At 48.4% G+C, this 18,104-nt stretch overlaps 1 long non-coding RNA gene across 1 annotated transcript in view; it reads left to right on the top strand.

Moving 5' to 3' along the window:
• LOC125947561 (uncharacterized) overlaps nt 1-15,605 on the top strand; it is a 53,534-nt gene extending 37,929 nt beyond the window's left edge. The window contains exon 3 of the long non-coding RNA XR_007468388.1: nt 15,499-15,605. This is a non-coding gene — a long non-coding RNA (uncharacterized LOC125947561). The remainder of the gene's footprint in view (nt 1-15,498) is intronic.
• The last annotated feature ends 2,499 nt before the right edge of the window (nt 15,606-18,104 follow it).

Genomic DNA, 18,104 nt, shown 5'->3' with positions numbered 1-18,104 from the left:
TTATATTTAACAAAATTAGACATTTGCTAAATTTATTCACTTAGCACGTATATAAAATCTGCCCGACTCTTGGCCGATCCCCGTGAGTGGGTATGCGCCAAAGAAAAGGTCATCATCATCATCATCTTCAACGCGAGCGTGAAGTAGCACGCTAGCTAAAGAAATTATATCGTTCTGCTGAAGATGTCTGTTTTCCCGTTCAGTGGCCCAGGTTTTATACACCACAGATTATATTTGTGCAAACATTACTTGACCCACTAAATGTGCAAATTCGCGATGTGCTTCCTAGCAATAGGCATTGAAATTACCCGGATATCAGGTTCGATGACCTTTTCCCAAACCACCTGAAACTACCACCTTGCGGCATCTTAAACGTCATGTTACATGACTACCTAAGCACTCTCGGAACAAATATTATTATTGCAAGAGATGTATCACAGTGTGAGGGAAACACTGGCATTGGAATATTTTGTCCTGCACAGGACTGGTCTTTTTCTTTAAGATAGCCTGCTTTCGTGCCTATTTTTCTAGCCGAGTGTTTAGCAGTAATCCTCGCTTTACGTAAATGAGACAAAATGACTACAACAGCTACTATTCTTACTGACTCCCTTTCTGTATCCTCTTCCCTTACCGCTACTAATGAATCACCCATGCTAAAACTCTTTCAGTTGCAACTACTTGCAACTTCCTGCCCATGTGCGATGGGTTCATTAGATTTGGGTACCTGGTCATAAAGGTATGCTTTTTAATGAAACTGCCGATTCACTGGCAAAGACATCACTTTCAATCATCCTATTCTACCAGTGACAGCACACATCACGGCGGCTAGATTTTGGATGTGATAAATTAGAAAATCCTTTTCAAACCCAGTTCTGACTTCTTCTCCAAGTTATAAGCACCTGGCATTTCCCTAGCGCAGCGAATCCTGTAACACAAAGATGCTTAAGGTCTCTCTCAGCAAATTAGGTTGCCGCATTCCCTCCCCAAATTTCTACTTACACAAGTCGGGTTTGGTTCCCTCCCCCCTCTGCTCACTTTGTAATGAGGAAGAGACGATACATCACTTTCTTCTATCTTGTCACCGCTTTATTGCGGCAAGAAAAAGATAGTTACAAGTACCTTTTCGAAGCCTTAATTGGCCCGGACTTAACAGAACCTACTATTTTTTCGGTCGGGGCATCCACTTTGGGATTCAGCCACAGGGATGCTTGCTTCGCTGTCCAAACATTTCTTACATAATCCAAACAAATACCCAGCTAAATTGTATCATTTATTGTAAATTATTCATACTCATTGGATATGACTTTCCTGATTTTATATTAACATGTAAGTCTACGCTATTCAATGCTAATTCCACAGATATTCGAAAATTTATCCGCCATAATAATTTCAAGTATTCCACCAATTTATTGGGTGGTCCCCCACCGTGGGTATGAGCCACATACGTGATAGGCAACAACAACAAGTACGCATGAAGAGCAACACCAACCACCTTTATGAAGAGCGTACTGAGCAACATAAAGCTGTATCGCGAGTTTCTCATGTCGCTCTACAATTTTCTCAATCACACTTTCCATATATTTACAATATTTGTGAAGTTGAATAATCATTTATGATTAATTATCTAATTAGGCGGAATGCAAAAAAAAAACCGTTTGAGTATTTGCAAGCGACGGCAAGCAACATTACCTTGGTTCTGTCCAGCTACGTAGCATCTGAATATTATTCACCTTTGGCCCAAGTTAACTAAAACACCCTGTGTAAGCCAGACGCAACTTTTGCGTCCTTCACATGGCCCTCTCCATAGAAAATCGTTGCAATATAACTCTTCGGTGAGAGTACGGTAACGACGACTGTTACCATTTGTTACCGCGTTTAGTTCAATCATTTTATAGTTACACACTGTGCCACGTACCGCTCATTGTCACGTTCGCTAACGCAGCCAGCTCGGTATAATACCGCCGCTGTGAGACTGCGGAGAGGTCAGGAGGACATCCTCTCTGTGGACCGCTGTATACGACCAACCGCGATGGCTGACGTTCTGGCGATCATCTACAAGGTTTGCGTGCGAGCAGCGCGATTCCTACTTGAGAAAAGAAGATGCAACGGAATATTTTCAACACAATTTAATTACTTCAGCGCCCAACAGTTCGAAACGAACCGCGCCTTTCTTTTCGATGCGTGTAAAGTTGGGTAAACTATAACGTGCACAAATGCGTGCGGGATTGCACGCGTGAGCCCGTGCTCAAAGGTCGGCACGGATCACTATGAACGTGTTGATGTAGTGCTGAATGAACACGATGGGAAAGAGTAATGGCTCAGCACAGTGGGCGACGACATCGATGACGCGACTGATAAAAACGATGGAGTCTTCGTCGGGGACGAAGCGTCCGTCGCTGTCCACGTCACGGCCACCCAAATGACGACGAAGACAACCGCCACCTCATCTGCAGCAGCCAGCCAGCCCGGTGGTAGTCGAGGCCACAATCTGCGGAGACGGCGCTCCACGAATGAGATCAAATTCCCACGCATCGCAGGAGACGAGAGGCACCCCACCGCCGTTCGCAGCCTGGCTGGCGCACGCTGCACTGGTGTTACCCCGGCAGCTGTCATCTGATGAAGAAGGTCGCAGCTATAGCTCGGACAGCGGAGGCTCTCCTCTGTCGGTCTTGGCAGATGTAGCGCTGCATTCTTCCAGTAAAATAGATGACAAAGGCGACCAGCAGCAGCCGAGCGAAGGTGGTTATGGTGAGAAAGGTGATGACTTTTCGACACTGCGTAAGCTTCGCCAGGTGGAACTTGGCGGGGCTGGCGAGGTCGTCCGGCAGCCGGCACCAATGGTCCATGACGTGCGCCGTGGCTGGGAAGCTGGCCAGATGCAGAAGGGTGGTCACGACCGGCATACAGGGCAAGTGAGGCAGGCCTGCAGGCAACACACGACGAGCTGTAGTTAGCAGCCGCGGGTAACAGTGCTCGTAATGCGGTGGGCTTCGGTCTTGGACGTCTAAGTAGTCGCCCGCAATTCCTCACTGCGTCTACGAGCAGCCGGTTGGTTCGAAGGCGCCCCACGGACGATAGGCTGGTCCCCTGGCACACCATGATCGTGGACAACATTCGAACGCTATGATGGCGATCTTCACAAAGCCTGACGGGAGCCACGCGCATATCGGCACGGGTTCTTCTTCGTCCACCTTTTCGTCGCCGAGAGCCCTGCAGTGGCACCCTTAAGTTATGTACCAATTTCGTTGAATATTTTAACGCGACAGCGTTAAGGGCCCCGTATCGCAAAAAATCTGGCGTCGGCAACCGGCGTGCGATGTCGGCGAGTGGCGAATAAATTCATCCCCAACCACCCCTACCGTGCAGGCCCTCCCCGTGGTGCAAGGTTTTGATGAACAAAAATTCAATTTCTCACAGCGAAATCCGTCAAAAAATGGTGAAGTAGGAGTTTACCATTTGCAGTTGGATTGTTTACCAATCGGCATCGTATTGTAATTCGAATGTAGGAGAAAACCTAATTCTTCTACGAGGAAACTCCAACACAAACCCCGTTTCCAGCATTTCTGCCAGATCTACAGCCGTGCGTTCGGGTATACTTTACTTGCGAAAATGATATCCAGATGGCGCTCGCATCCCATGCAGGTCAAATTGGGACTTCGCCTGCTAATTTGTTTTGATCTGTTCCCATGTCGCAGAAAATACGGTGTTGGTGTCGGCGTCAGCGGCGGCCAATAATGCTATCGCGTTCCACACTTAAGGGCGAAGCCTAAGCGTACTGCAAGTTTTGTTCTTTTCAAGACGGTTTTACAGCGAGAAAGACAAATGTTGGAAGTCGATTAAACCTCCAGTGTGTGTCGATTAAAAGTTGAAGGACGCTTAAGCTTCGCCTGTAAGAGTGGAACGCAATATCATTCAAAGATCCCTGGCTGCTTACGAGACTTCCCGGACGCTGCAGCTTTTTTGTCCTACTTCGCCTCCGCGGGTGGCTCCCTAGGGTGCCGAGGAGGCGAGCGCCATCTGAACGGTGTTTCTGGTGCGAAGGACCTCACGCGCTCGGACTGTCGGCGTCTCCTGTTGAGCGCGTGCCGTACGCCCCGCGTTTGTTGTCGCCGTCGTTTTCGACAGCTGCCTGCATTGCCGCTCATCATTCCAGCGTAGAATTTCACTTCTCTTCTGTCGTCGCAATGGGGAGGCCCCGCTTACGTGGTTATGAGCCATTGCTTAAGGCAGTGTGAGCCCATTAGCGGTGCATCACTGTATGCTTCGCACATCCCCAGGTTTTACTTTAGTGGAGATGCATTTCGCTCAATGGGTCGTTTGACACTTATGCATCAAATTTAATTCATCGTTCATACCGAGCCTACGACTTAACTCGGGCTAACTGTAATAACTAATAAAAACTAAAAAAGTAAGGAAGGCGTCCATACTGGCCATTCTTTTCTTCTTCTTCTTCTTCTTCTTTTTTTTTTTTTTTTTTTGAAAAGAAGAAACCGCGGCGCGACCCTCTATGAACTGTAGAGTGGTGGGAATTCATTTGTGTTTGAGCATCGGCGTAAGAGAATTATGTTTTTTCGTATATTCAACTTACAATCCGACGCTATCACGTCTGTAGGTTGGGGTTAAGTCGTACTTTATAATTTTTGGGATGGATTTTGTTTTGAGAAATTCAATTTTGTTAACTAACGTCTTCCGCCACGCGGAGGGCCTGCGCGGTCGGTTAGGTTCGGGATGATTATTTTAGCCAACGACGCCGGCGCACATGCCGACACACTGATACTGACACCAACACCTACGCCGGAGTATCTGGGACACGCGGCCCATTACGTTGTCGCGTTATGATACAAAGTTTTCCTGAGCGAGTTGGTGGTGAGAAATCGCCGCCCAAGCACTCTGTACACATGGTTAACCAGCGAAGCTGAAACTAATGGCACTGGTGTTTATTATTTTGGTAATCCCGGCAGTTCAAGTCTTTCTCAATTATTAGTTACGTCATTGTGTTTCTTAATGAGGTTACACACACGTTCGGCTGCGACGGAGAGAACGACGTCACTGACAGTATGTGCGCGCAGTCCGCCGTGTTCGCATTTCCGCTTGCGATTCTTCAAACTTAAATTGCTTCGAAATAAATCTGTCCGTCACGTAAGACAATGAATGGCTCATACCCCCGTAAACGCGGCCTCCACATTACGACGACATATGAAAAGTTAAATTCTACACTGTAATGATGAGCGGCAACGGAGCCAGCTGTGGAAGACAACGAACGCGGGAGCAGTGGCACGAGTGCGTTTGCGCGGTTGCGCCGAAGGACGCCAACGAGCCAGCTGTGGAAGAAGGTGACGACGCTCGAGCCCTTGCTGATGATGATAGGTTTTCGGCGTACAAGCGACAGATGGACTATTACAGCTTCGCATGTAATAATGGCAGAGTTACTGCGCACTGCTATTTGTCGCGTCACGTGTAGCGTGAGCGGAGTAGGAGGAGCGTTGATCTCACATTTTTTTTTACTGCACAATCTTCGGGATCTACTCACAATTTGACGTTCGATGCCTTGTTAAATACATCAAATAATTTCCGGGATTTAACATGCCAAACTACGATCCGATTATGAGGCACGCTGTTATACGGGAAAAGTGGCCGTGGCGTGATGCTTACATTTACAGGCTTCTGTGCAAGATTTTCTCCCTTCGAATTCGGCCATCGGACAATTTTATTACAGCGAAGCTGTTTATAGCTATGGTTCCATGGATTTTTCATGTGCGTAAGCAAAAACTCAGGTCCCGCGCGAATGCCACTGTTCGCGAGTTCGTCGGCGTCTTCTTCCACAGCTGACTCGTCGGCGTCCCTCGGATATGCATTTTGAGTAGATTAGTTGTCAATTGGCACCATTTTCAAGATCACTAGACTCCCAGGTAGATAATAAAGGTTTCTCAAAGATTTGCCGCTGTGCGAACCTCGTCGGTCATGTCTACGTTCGCACCGCCCTCTCTTTATCGTCGTTCCAATCGCTTGGGTATCTAGTTTCATTTCCTTCCACTCTCCCGTGGTGGCGGTATAAGAACAAACCAAACAGACAAGTTGTCCTCCATTTTCAATTCCACTTTTGTCGTCGTAATGGGGTGGCCGCGTATAGTCCGGACTCCGGACTATACGGCGGCGAGAACAGATGCGTGAATGCAATCGGTGCCGGCAGGCGGCAAACGCCAATTGTCCACCGATTAAGACAAATATTTACCACCGCTCAAGACAATAAATGTATGTGCGTACCTTTCGTCAGGGTGACCACCGCTGAAGACAATAAATGTGCTCGTACCTGTGTTCAAAATTCTGTGTCATGTCTGTGTCGTGTGCTAAAGAGCTGGTCATCAAACTTCACAGAGTGAAATGGCTCATGATGTTGATTTAAATATTTCAAAATCACAATTTTGCAATAATGGGGAAACAATGAATGCGAGAGTAGCATGCATGACTTGGCAAGTGTCTCCTCCTGTGTCTATAATGTTGTAGCGTTTCAGTGACGTTAAGTGGTTCTGTTGGTACGTCGTCTGGTTTGGACAGCTCTTCCAATGGCGCCTGGTTAGCGAGCCCTCGGTCGACCGCATCAGCTCGTTCATTACCATAGAGAGAAGCGTGTCCAGGTAGCCAGACGACACGCACCCCGTGTAACGATGTGGGGTGTAATGAATTCAGAGTGTCAAACCGAAGCGTTTTTTGTTCCGCTTTTCGTTTCGGTTAATAGAAAACAGTTCATTGGGGTTCAATTCTGGAGAGAAGAAAATTACACTATCTTCCCGTAGGGGAACCCCGAGTAGTATGCGAAGCAGCCATGGGATCGACTCAAGGTAGTTTTTTTTTTTTTTTATCAGCTGTATAAACTTGGACATGCAGCAGCACCAGCAACGCGCAGAACTGTTGTCGACGCCGTCGGCGTTTTGCCCGCGTTCGCACCGAACGCGCGCGGCGTTTGTGACTGTTGGCGGTGCCTCTGGGGTGCCTACCGTCGCGCCTCTAACCTAAGCTGCTTCGCATTATCGCGCGCGGAGCCGGTGTTGCCATTCGTTGCGCAATCCGGAGGAGAGGAGGAGAGGAGGAATACTGAGAGTAGAGGAGATGAGAGAACGAGAGGAGAGGAGGGGGAGGAGGATGCGCATGCGCAGTAGGGGTGTGGACGCCGCACGGCGGATGGAGGGATGGATGGAGCCAGGGAGTGACATAGCCCCGAGCATGAGATGCTTCGCATCTAAAATAGAAGTTATATACATAACCAGTTCGAACCAGCCCAAGTACCCTTGCATAACCGCAGAATATTCATAGAAAAACAGCGCAATTTTCTTTTTGTACAAATACTCGACGCTGCTGTTAATACGCACTGAAAGATTACGCCTGTTCTTTGTTATGGCCGTACGTAATTACAAAAGAATTATGCAACAACTGGCGCTGTACCAGATATACTTTCGCTACACTGGATATATTCTAGCGTATACAGACGGTTCTTGTCAAACAATTCTTCTACAGCTGCCTTTGTCATTCCAGAATGGAACCGAATACAGACGTTTAAACTTTCTCCACGACATCATCAACTACAGCAGAGCTTTTTGCTATATTGTCTGTGTTACGATACATAAATTCAACGCAAAAAGGGAACCAACGGGTCATCCTCTGTGACTCACAAGCAGCTTTGTCGCCACTTCGTGGTAGCATCAGCACTTCCCAAAACTTGGCGTTAGTTTATGAGACACTAAAGGAGCTCACAAAAGCAAGTGAAAAAACTCGCACAATAATGTTCCAATGGATACCTGGGCACTGCAATATCCCTGGGAATGTTGCAGCAGACATGGCTGCTCGACAAGCGCATATTAATACCGACACACACGGTCTTCCTCTAACGCAAGGAGAATTGCGACACATACTAAGACAGATCTCAGTCCGTGGTTGCAAAGCGACATGGTTTGATCAGAACTCGAAATCTTCAGATTTATTTCACATTGACCCTGCACTTCAATTCAAAATCCCGTCCACATTAAATACGAAGAGCCTTCGAAACACTCATTCACCGTCTGCGGCTCGGTACCGCGTACACAAAACATTTTCTACAAAAAATACCAAGAGCTGATAGTCCGGAATGTACTTGTGGCCACGCGGATGAGGATGTGCAGCATCTTCTGTTAGAATGTCCGCGACACGATACACACAGACAACGTTTAGCACGTTATTTAGAGACATTAGACCGCAGGCCCTTCAGCCTCAGGAAGATATTAGGTCCTTGGCCAACATATTCGTTGCAAAGACGAGCGTTAATGGCCCTCCAAATATTTCTAGAAGCAAGCAATATTCTCGGAAACTATTGAAAAGAGTGTTTATCTGTGATAAACTCACTCTATCGTCAATTCGACACCTGGGTTGATGTAGTTTCCTTTGAATCGAATTCATGCTATCTTATGTGCCGTGATTTTAGTATAATTACGTCACCGGACTTTGTGTTTACTTTAGTGCAGCTATGTGACTGAACTTTGTGTGCTCTTTTTCTGAGTGGACTTTCAGTTTTAGTGTGACATTAGTGTACTTATGTGACTGGATTTTGTGTTTAACTTAATGCGCCTTTGTGACTGAACTTTGTGTTGCTGTGTTTCTGAGTTGACTTTCAGCATTAGTGTGGTATTAGTGCACTTATGTGACTGGACTTTGTGTTATTGTGATTTGGAGCTGACATTTAATTTTAATGCGTGTAGGTTCATTCTTTTTTTTCTTTTTTTTTCTTTCATACCTCTATGTGAAAAGGAGTAGCCGGCGCCAATTAAAGGCGCCAACACCTCCTAAATACCATACAAGTAAAAAAAATTATGCAGACTAAACACAAATGCTGGAACCCCTTTGCAGTGAAGGTTTATTAAGGGAGATTGACAGCGAGGAGAACATGTTGTCGAAACATAGAGAGTCCTTCAGTCTGCTACCCTGATCAGTGGGAAAGGGAAGAGCAGAAGAATAGGAGACTGAATAGTAATAATAAAGACAAGCAGTAGGATATGCCTTTATAGCCAAGTGACCTTCGCGTTGCCTATCACTTTAACGCAAACTGAGCGCCGAGAACACAACGCACGCACAAAGCTACAAGCCGCCCACGCACCTACACTGCCTATAGACTGTCCCTAACGCCGATCCCTTTCAAGATACCGCCCGCTTTTACACATTCGTGTTCGAAGGGTCCTTTGACAGCCATTAATGTTAACCTGTGTTAACTGAATATTCTAAGAAAGCCTTGATAGCTCACTTCATCGATATCTTCGGTCAATGGCCCAGTAACACTTCTTCACTGCACTGCTCGTTGTTAATCGGTGCCAACGAAGAGATCAATGAATGTCGTTCCGAGTCATAGTGGGTACAAGCAACAAGTATATGTGCTCCACTGTCTCAGACAGACAGTTCCACGCATCCCATTCTGGCGAGTCAGCGCGTCGGATGCGATGCCTTATCTGGTCCCGTTACACAGCAAACAGTCTACCCCTAACGCAATACGCTGAAGAACGTTTTAGCGAGGCTGTTACTTCAGAGATTACAGGAAAGTGCTGTGGATTCTCAAATAAGGTAGCATAGTTGAGCTGCATGTGCAGGCAGTGCATGAATGAAAAGCCCCAGAAAAAGTAGCCAATCTGAACCGAACACCGTTATTTTAATGCGATTCGCATTCGTTGACTCCTGCAGGCGATGTGGGCCTTTTTGTCTTGTCCTGTCCTGTCCTGTATTGTCTTCTCTTGTCCTATCCAGTCCTGTCTGTCTTGTCCTATCCAGTACTGTCATGTCGTGTCGTGTCGTGTGGTGTCGCGTCTGTCTGTCTGTCTTCACTCCGTACCAGTGGTCCAATTGTGTACTAGCTTGGCCAGTAGGTATGTGCTCCTCGTCATGATGCCATCGTGTTCATTCCATCGTCGTCATTCGAGCTTCGTACTTTGACAGTTGTCAAGACATCGTCGTCACACCTTCTGCGCTGACCCCATGACCCAAGTTGTCTTATAGCCACTAGATATGCCACTAAGTATGTGCTCGAATTCGGGATGCCACCATGGTCCCTGCATCGTCGTCACTGAAGTTTCGTCATCCGATTCTCGTGATGCGGTTGTCGTTACGCCATTGTCGTCATACCGTCGTCGTGCATTTGTTGTCATCCATTGTCATGATAGCAGTCGCGGTCGTTCTGTCCTCGTCACACCGACTTCGTCATCCGACTCTCGTCGCCGTGTCGTCGTCACGTCATCGCCGTCATACAGTCTTCGTGTTGCACACAGTCATCACGCCATCGTCGTGTCATTCACTCATATTCATCCCATTGCCCTCATACCTTTGCCATGCCAACTTCACCACTGCGTCGCGATCATGGTGTTCGTCTTATATTAGTTGTCATAAAGTCGTCATGCTGCCATCACGGTTGTTCTATCAACATCATTCTAACTTCGTCATCCCACTCTCGTCATGCCATCGTGGTGACGCCATCGTGGTGACGTCTTCATACAACTGTCATCATGCCGTGGTCGTCACACTGCCATTTTACTATCGTCGTCCCTTCAGTAACGTCATTCCATTGCCGTCATCCGTTGACATACCGCCTTCTTCGTTCCATCGACGTCACTTCTTTTTGACTATTTCATCGTTATTATGCAGTAGTGATTCAATCGTGATTACACCATCGTTGCCATGCCATCCTCCTGTCGTGTCTAAGTCGCTGTCATGCATTCGTTGTCACAGCGGCGCTGTCAAGCCGTCGTGGTCGGGCCGTCATCCTCATTCTAGCTTCGTCATCGTCAAGCCATCGTCGTTACCCGCTAGTCGGCATCCCATTATACGCATGTCGCCGTCTTGCTTTCATCGTTATATCATCGCCATTATTTCAGAATCGTCTTGTCATTGTCATGCCGCCTCTGTCTTTCCACCGACGTCATCCCTTCTTCGTACTCTGTCGTCGTCATAGCGCTGTCGTCATAGAACAGTCGCCATGCCACCATTCTCATGGGCGACCTTGGCAAGCGAGTACCATAGTGAAACAGGCCGATACCGGAGACAGTGTTTGTCGCATAAAGCCGAAGAAACGGAACTGTCAGAATTACCCCAACATATTTTATATAAACGTGGCTTCGACAGTGTAATGTTACACTGCATTGCTTCGACAGTCATCTCAAGGTGGGTTCTGCGGTAACCATTTTCGTTTCGGTTTCGCTCCGAAGTGAAACCATTTGTAACGTTCCCGTTCAGTCCCCGTTCCAGCAATAAATAACGGTTTTTCCCGGTTTTCGGTTCTGTTCTGGTTCTAACCCTGCTGGCTACAATACGCAGTTTATGACGAATTGTAGCCGGCAGGGTATCAAACCATATATTCGCAATTTCCAATATATGTCGTTAACTAATCAATTAAAAAAGGTACTTAGCACAGTATCGATAATAAGTTGATTATTCATTTCTATTTCTCGTGCAACTACTATCCGCCTCTTAGGGACATCAAACTCCTCAAGAGGACTTTCACGAAATGTCACAGGTGGTTTTTGAAGTCTCTAGTACCGTCTACAGAGTAATATAATACAGCAAAACACACAAAAAGAAAAGAAAGAACAAACAAATCACTTGATCGTACCAACACGTGTGCGTTACCAATCGCTTCTTACCCACTGCCCTCAAGAAAACATATTTATTTGGCAGATAACAAAAAGTCACAGGCCTGCGCGGCATACGCAGCACAGTCACAGTGTAAGCCGGTGGAGTGGCTCGAGAGTAGCTCCAATTTCGATACCATGCACGCACACCAGGGTCTTCACGACAAAGTCTCTTCGCCTCGTTTTGACGAGAACGATCTGAACTGCCAGCCCGGCGTCGACGGCGAGCTGCGGCTTGTAATGCTCTCTTCTCTGCACAGCAGTCTGCTGAGCCGGATGATGCCTGGCCGCGCAGGCCTGTGACGTTTGCAGGCACCTTAGCTAGATGGCGCCACCATACTGGTGGAGGTGGGGAACGCGTTTTTTTTTTTATTGCGCGCCTCGTCTGAATGGCATCTCCTCGTCTACGCATGCGCACGCTGCGTTTCCAGGCACCTTAACTAGATGGCACCACCATACTGGCGGAGGCTCGGATCGTCTGCGCTCTGTTTAAAGCCCATCTTTCCGGTGCCCGATGGTAAGCGTTTCCGTGACTCAGTGGTAGAGTATCTGGCTCCCACGCAGAGGACACAGGTTCGATCCCGGTGGGAAGCGGGTACTTTTCTCGCATTTCCAGCGATAGCGGTTACGATGACCGGACGCCGTCGGTGGAGGCGGCGGCGGCGGCGGGCTCCATCGCGAACCGGAACGGCTATTGGAATGAGCCCATGACAGCTTACGACCAGAATTTCACCCACGCCACGCTCTCAAAACTGTGTATGCGCGAAAAAAAAAAGAAACTGCACAAAGGGATTTCTGTTCCTTGAAGATTCGCCCGTGTCTAGGTACTATACTGAGGAGTTGTCGCTTATTGAATATCTGACTTTGCCTAGGCACTACGGCGGAGAACTTCCTTTGCTCGTTTTGTATGCGTTTGTCTCTAGGCTAGCCGGCATGTGCGTTTGCGGTCTCATCTCGCTGTCCCTCAGGGTCATAGAAAACTGCATGCCCCGGGTAGGGGTTGTGCCCGGGGCCGTTGACGACGCTACACGCCTCGCTGCCGAAAAGCCGTGTCGCTCAAGTTTTCAACGACGAAATTAGGCAGGCTCACAGCGAAAGAAGAGAACAAGACGGCGGGATGAAGGTGCCCGGGTGTTGACGCGAAAACAATAACGCCGACACGGTATACGTTTTTTTTTTTGTGTGTGTGTGTGGTTGCAATGAAAGTGCAATGACGCGAGCGTCCGCTTTGGCGCAAGCGGATACGGCTCTCGTTTGTTTCCCGGTGCCGCGGCGGAAGCCGTGGTGCCGGGCGCCGACGCGAAGCGGCGGTCATTGGGGTGTTGCGGAGCGCAGCGTAGCAACTCCCCAAATAAAGAAACACTGCTCCAGTCAGGTACACTGCTCCCTCTCTGATAGTGGGATAATATTTGGATCATCAAAACAGTGATGCGTTTATTTAGGAATACCATCGATCTGTTAACAGCAGCCACAATTGTGCCTAGTCACCACCAGCTAAGCGTGTTCTCTGTTCCAACGCCGGCGGCGGGAAGCCAGCGTCGCGTAAACAAACCTCAAGTCTCGGAAGCCAACGTTAGGGACAAACGCATACAAAACGAGCAAAGGAAGTTCTCCGCCGTAGTATACCTAGGCGAAGGGAGATATTCAAGGAGCAAAAGCCCCGAAATTTTCTATCGTAACACGACTTCGAGCGCAGAGAGCTCCGCTAGGGACGAACAGAGCAAAACCGGCAACTCGACAACTCCTCAGTAGTACCTAGACACCGCCGAATCTTCAAGGAAGAGAAGTCCCTATGTGCAGTTTTTTTTTTTTTCATTTTTTCGCGCATGCCCAGTTTAGAGAGCATAGCGAGCGTGAAGTTCAGATCAGCTTACGCTGTAAAACAGACGGTGAGCTGACGCTCCCGCAATCATCGCTATTCATTCGCTTCCACAATCTCGCGCGTGTAAGGATCTTTCTCTTTGAACAAGACTGCAGTGTTGTCAATATACGGAGCACAGCCACAGTCACAGTAGTGTAACACAAAGTGTCCACGTCCTCCCTTTGCCATGTTCCTGCTGTGCTCCTTTAATATTACCCGCTTGTTCGGGAGTCATTCCGTCTGCCCTACGTACGTTCTGCCACGCGATAGTGGTATTCGATACACAACACCTTCGGCACATTTTTTTTTTCGTGCTTTACTTTGCATTCATTCTTTTGGTTTTCTACCGGCGCTGTCATCCTGAGCGACTTGGTCAACTTGTCCGGGGCTGACATGACGGCTTTCGCGCACGCATTTTCCCCATTCTTCTTGAGACGATGTGACGTCGTGTGCAGATATGGAATGAAGGCCACCTTCTTTCGATCAGACTCTTCGTTTTCATGGACCTCAACAGTAACCTGGACAGCTTCGTCTTGCGCAGAAAATCCTGAGACACAGCAACAGCCAAGTGTTTATGACGATCGGCTGAAGTTAGGCTCTGTATTTGTATTTCGAAAGCTTTCCTTTACACGATGCACGCACGACTTCGCAGAAACTAGTCGATTACCAACTAGCCCGAACCGACGCTTTGCTTAGTTACATAACGTTTCTGTTCACGCCTTTTATAAACTGAAATTCTCTGTCTACATTTTATCGGGTTGCCCGCCTTGTTACCTATGGAGATTGCAGTGGCGATTTAACGCGCCCGCCATCATGATTATGATGCTGCCATTGTGGTATACGTTCATTTGCGTCTTTCAACTGGCCATCTTTGTAACAATCGTCTCCCCAATATCTTCGACGACAGTGCAGAAACGGTGAATACCAATTGTTTACCGCGTTGGTTTATTCGTTATAGTGGCACAATGCGTCACGTGACACGGTGAAGCCACACAGTGCATAATTCCCAAAGGTGGTGAACTCTGCAATACCACGCAGATGTCGCGCGAAAAGCCTCGGTCGGCAGCGCTTACGACCAACTGCGCAGACTAATATGTCGGCTGTGGCGTGCTAGCAGCCCAATTCCAGCATTTTAGATGCAGACACCATGGGATATTTTCAACATACTTTAATTTCTTCAGGGTTTCAAAATTCAAAAAAGATAGTGCCTTTGTTTTCACTGGGCATGAAAGCAGACAAATGATGACAAGCAAGGAGTCGCGCGTGATTGCACGCGTAGACTCAGAAGTATATGCAAGAACAAATGATTATGAATGCGTTGGTGGAGCGGTGAATGAAGACCGCGAGTGACACAAATGGCGCGGCAGAGTTTGCGATGACAAGGGCGTCGCCCACGATGACACGACTGATGAAGAGGATGAGAGTTTCGTCGGCGACGAAGTGTCCACCTTTGTCCTCGTCGCAGGCCATCAAGACGACGCCGGCCATCGTCGGCGCCCCAGCTGCAGCGGTCAGCCAGCCTCAGTGCTGAAGGAAGCCAGAAGCTGCAGACATGGTGGCGTCGCCTCTTCGAGTGAAATGGAACTCCCACTCGAGAGACACCTCGAGTGGGAGTTCGTCATGATTTTCGTCAACACCATGGCCGGCACACGCTGCAGTTGTCCTACCCCGACTGCCATCAACCACCTACGCCGGAGGAATGGCCAGTTCCTTCCGCCAGGTGGACTTGGCGAGGTTGGCGAGCTCGTCCGGCAGCCGACATCGGTGATCCATGACGTGCGCCGTGGCTGGGAAGCTGGCCAGCTGCAGCAAAGTGGTGACGACCGGGATACTGGGCAAGTGAGGCAGGCCTGCAGGCAGCGTACGACGAGCTGTGGTGAGCAGCCGGTAGCAGTGCTCGTAAGGCGATGGGCTTCGGTCTTGGACGTCGAAATAGTCGCCCGCGATTCGTCGCTGTGTGTATACGAGCAGTCGGTTGGTCAGAAGACGCCCCACGGACGACAGACTGGTCCCTTGGCACACCATGATTGCGGACAACATTCGAACGCTACGATGGCGATGGTGAGAAGGCCCGACGGCAGCCACGCGCATATCGGCACGAGATCTGCTTCGTCCACCTTTGTTTTTTTTTCAACGCGAGCGTGAAGTAGCATGCTAGCTAAGCACATTTTGTTAGTTATATTTCTCTGTTGAAGATGTCTCGAGAGCGAGAAAGAAAAAAAAAAACACGCGATCAACCAAGCAGTATGTATTCACCCGTGCCCCCCCCCCCCCTTTTGTTTTGTTACCCTGTATGTGTCCCGAATTTTCGAAATAAATGAAAAATAAATACGATGTGATTTGAGCGGCAAGCCACGCGGCACTTTTGCGTGTATTCGCGGGCTTCTTTCGCGCTTGGAAAAGCACTTTTATGTAGAACGTATTGAGCAACAGAAAGCTATATCGGGAATTTCTCATGTCGCTCTACAATTTTATCATTGACACTTTTTATCTATTTACAATATTTGTGAAGTTGATTAATTCTTAGGACTAATTATCTAATAAGGCGGAATGCAAAACATTTTTTGAGTATTTCCAAGTGACGGCAAACAATATTACCATGGTTCTGTCCAGCGACGTAGCATTTGCATATTTTTAAACTTTGGCCGAAGTTAACTAAAACACCCTGTGTAAGCCAGACTTCAGTTTTACGTCCTTCGCAGGGCACTCTCCGTACCAAATCGTTGCAAAATAACTCTCTTCGATGAGAGTACGGTAACGACGACTGTTACCTTTTGTTACCGCTTTTAGTTCAATCATTTTAGTTACACACTGTGCCACGTACCGCTCATTGTCAAGTTCGCTAACACAGCCAGCTCGGTATAATACCACCGCTGTGAGACTGCGGAGAGGTCAGGAGGACATCCTCTCTGTGGAGCGCTTTATACGACCAACCGCGACGGCTGACGTTCTGGCGATCATCTACAAGGTTTGCGTGCGAGCAGCGCGACTCCTACTTGAGAAAAGAAGATGCAACGGAATATTTTCAACACAATTTAATTACTTCAGCGCTTAACAGTTCGAAACGAACCGCGCCTTTCTTTTCGATGCGTATAAAGTTGGATAAACTATAACGTGCAAAAATGCGTGCGCGATTGCATGCGTGAGCCCGTGCTCAAAGGTGGGCACGGATGACTATGAGCGTGTTGATGGAGTGCTGAATGAACACCATGGGAAAGAGTCATGGCTCAGCACAGTGGGCGACTACATCGATGACGCGACTGATGAAAACGATCGAGGCTTCGTCAGGGACGAAGCGTCCGTCGCTGTCCACGTCACGGCCACCCAAATGACGACGAAGACAACCGCAACCCCAGCTGCAGCGGCCAGCCAGCCCCGGTGGCAGTCGAAGCCACAATCTGCGGAGACGGTGGCGTCGCCTCAACGAATGAGATTGAATTCCCACGCATCGCAGGAGACGAGAGGCACCCCACCGCCGTCCGCATCCTGGCTCGCGCATGCTGCACTGGTGTTACCCCGGCAGCTGTCCTCTGATGAAGTAGGTGGCAGCTATAGCTCGGACAGCGGAGGCTCTCCCCTGTCGGTCTTGGCAGATGTAACGCTGCATTCTTCCAGCAAAATAGATGACAAAGGCGACCAGCAGCAACCGAGCGAAGGTGGTGATGAGAAAGGTGATGACTTTTCGACACTGCGTGAGCTTCGCCAGGTGGACTTGGCGAGGTTGGCGAGGTCGTCCGGCAGCCGACACCAGTGGTTCATGACGTGCGCCGTGGCTGGGAAGCTGGCCAGGTGCAGAAGGGTGGTCACGACCGGCATACAGGGCAAGTGAGGCAGGCCTGCAGGCAACATACGACGAGCTGTAGTGAGCAGCCGTGGGTAACAGTGCTCGTAATGCGGTAGGCTTCGGTCTTGGACGTCTAAGTAGTTGCCCGCAATTCCTCACTGCGGGTACGAGCAGCCGGTTGGTTCGAAGGCGCCCCACGGACGATAGGCTGGTCCCCTGGCACACCATGATCGTGGACAACATTCGAATGCTATGATGGCGATGTTCGGAAAGCCTGACGGGAGCCACGCGCATATCGGCACGGGCACTTCTTTGTCAACCTTTTCGTCTCCGCGAGCCTGGAGTGGCACCCTTGAGCTATAAACCAATTTTGTTGAATATTACAGGCTAGTCACCAGTTTATGGTAGAGGTCGCGATTGAATTATACCTGAATTGAACAAACTTCTTATTTACCAAATTTTCCCACATCAACTCTTCGATCAAAAGCATGTATATGGACCGTTGAAAAAACTGAATTGATTTGTAATTGAGTCGCACAAACTGAAATTGATGAGTGCACTGGAAAGTTTGCCATGCCAAGTTCAGACTGCAGTTTTCAATTTCAAGTTACATTCAGGGGAAAGTTACGCACAGAGAAAATCAGCTTTACCCCAAAATTCCTGGTTCATATAACGTTTTTGCTCAAGGAAGTATGTATAAAATGTACACGTAATTAAGCGCCTTACATTTCCTACATGTAATATTTTTTTTCTTTTTGCCCTACTTTGGGCTGTCAATCTTTTACAAAGGGTTTTGATGCTTCACGAGGCACGAATTTTGTTGTGT

The sequence above is a fragment of the Dermacentor silvarum genome, chromosome 8 (genome assembly GCF_013339745.2).
Source record: "Dermacentor silvarum isolate Dsil-2018 chromosome 8, BIME_Dsil_1.4, whole genome shotgun sequence".
NCBI classification, from domain to species: domain Eukaryota; kingdom Metazoa; phylum Arthropoda; class Arachnida; order Ixodida; family Ixodidae; genus Dermacentor; species Dermacentor silvarum.
Note: the sequence above shows the minus strand (reverse complement) of the source record. Positions and strands in the feature narration are given on the sequence as shown.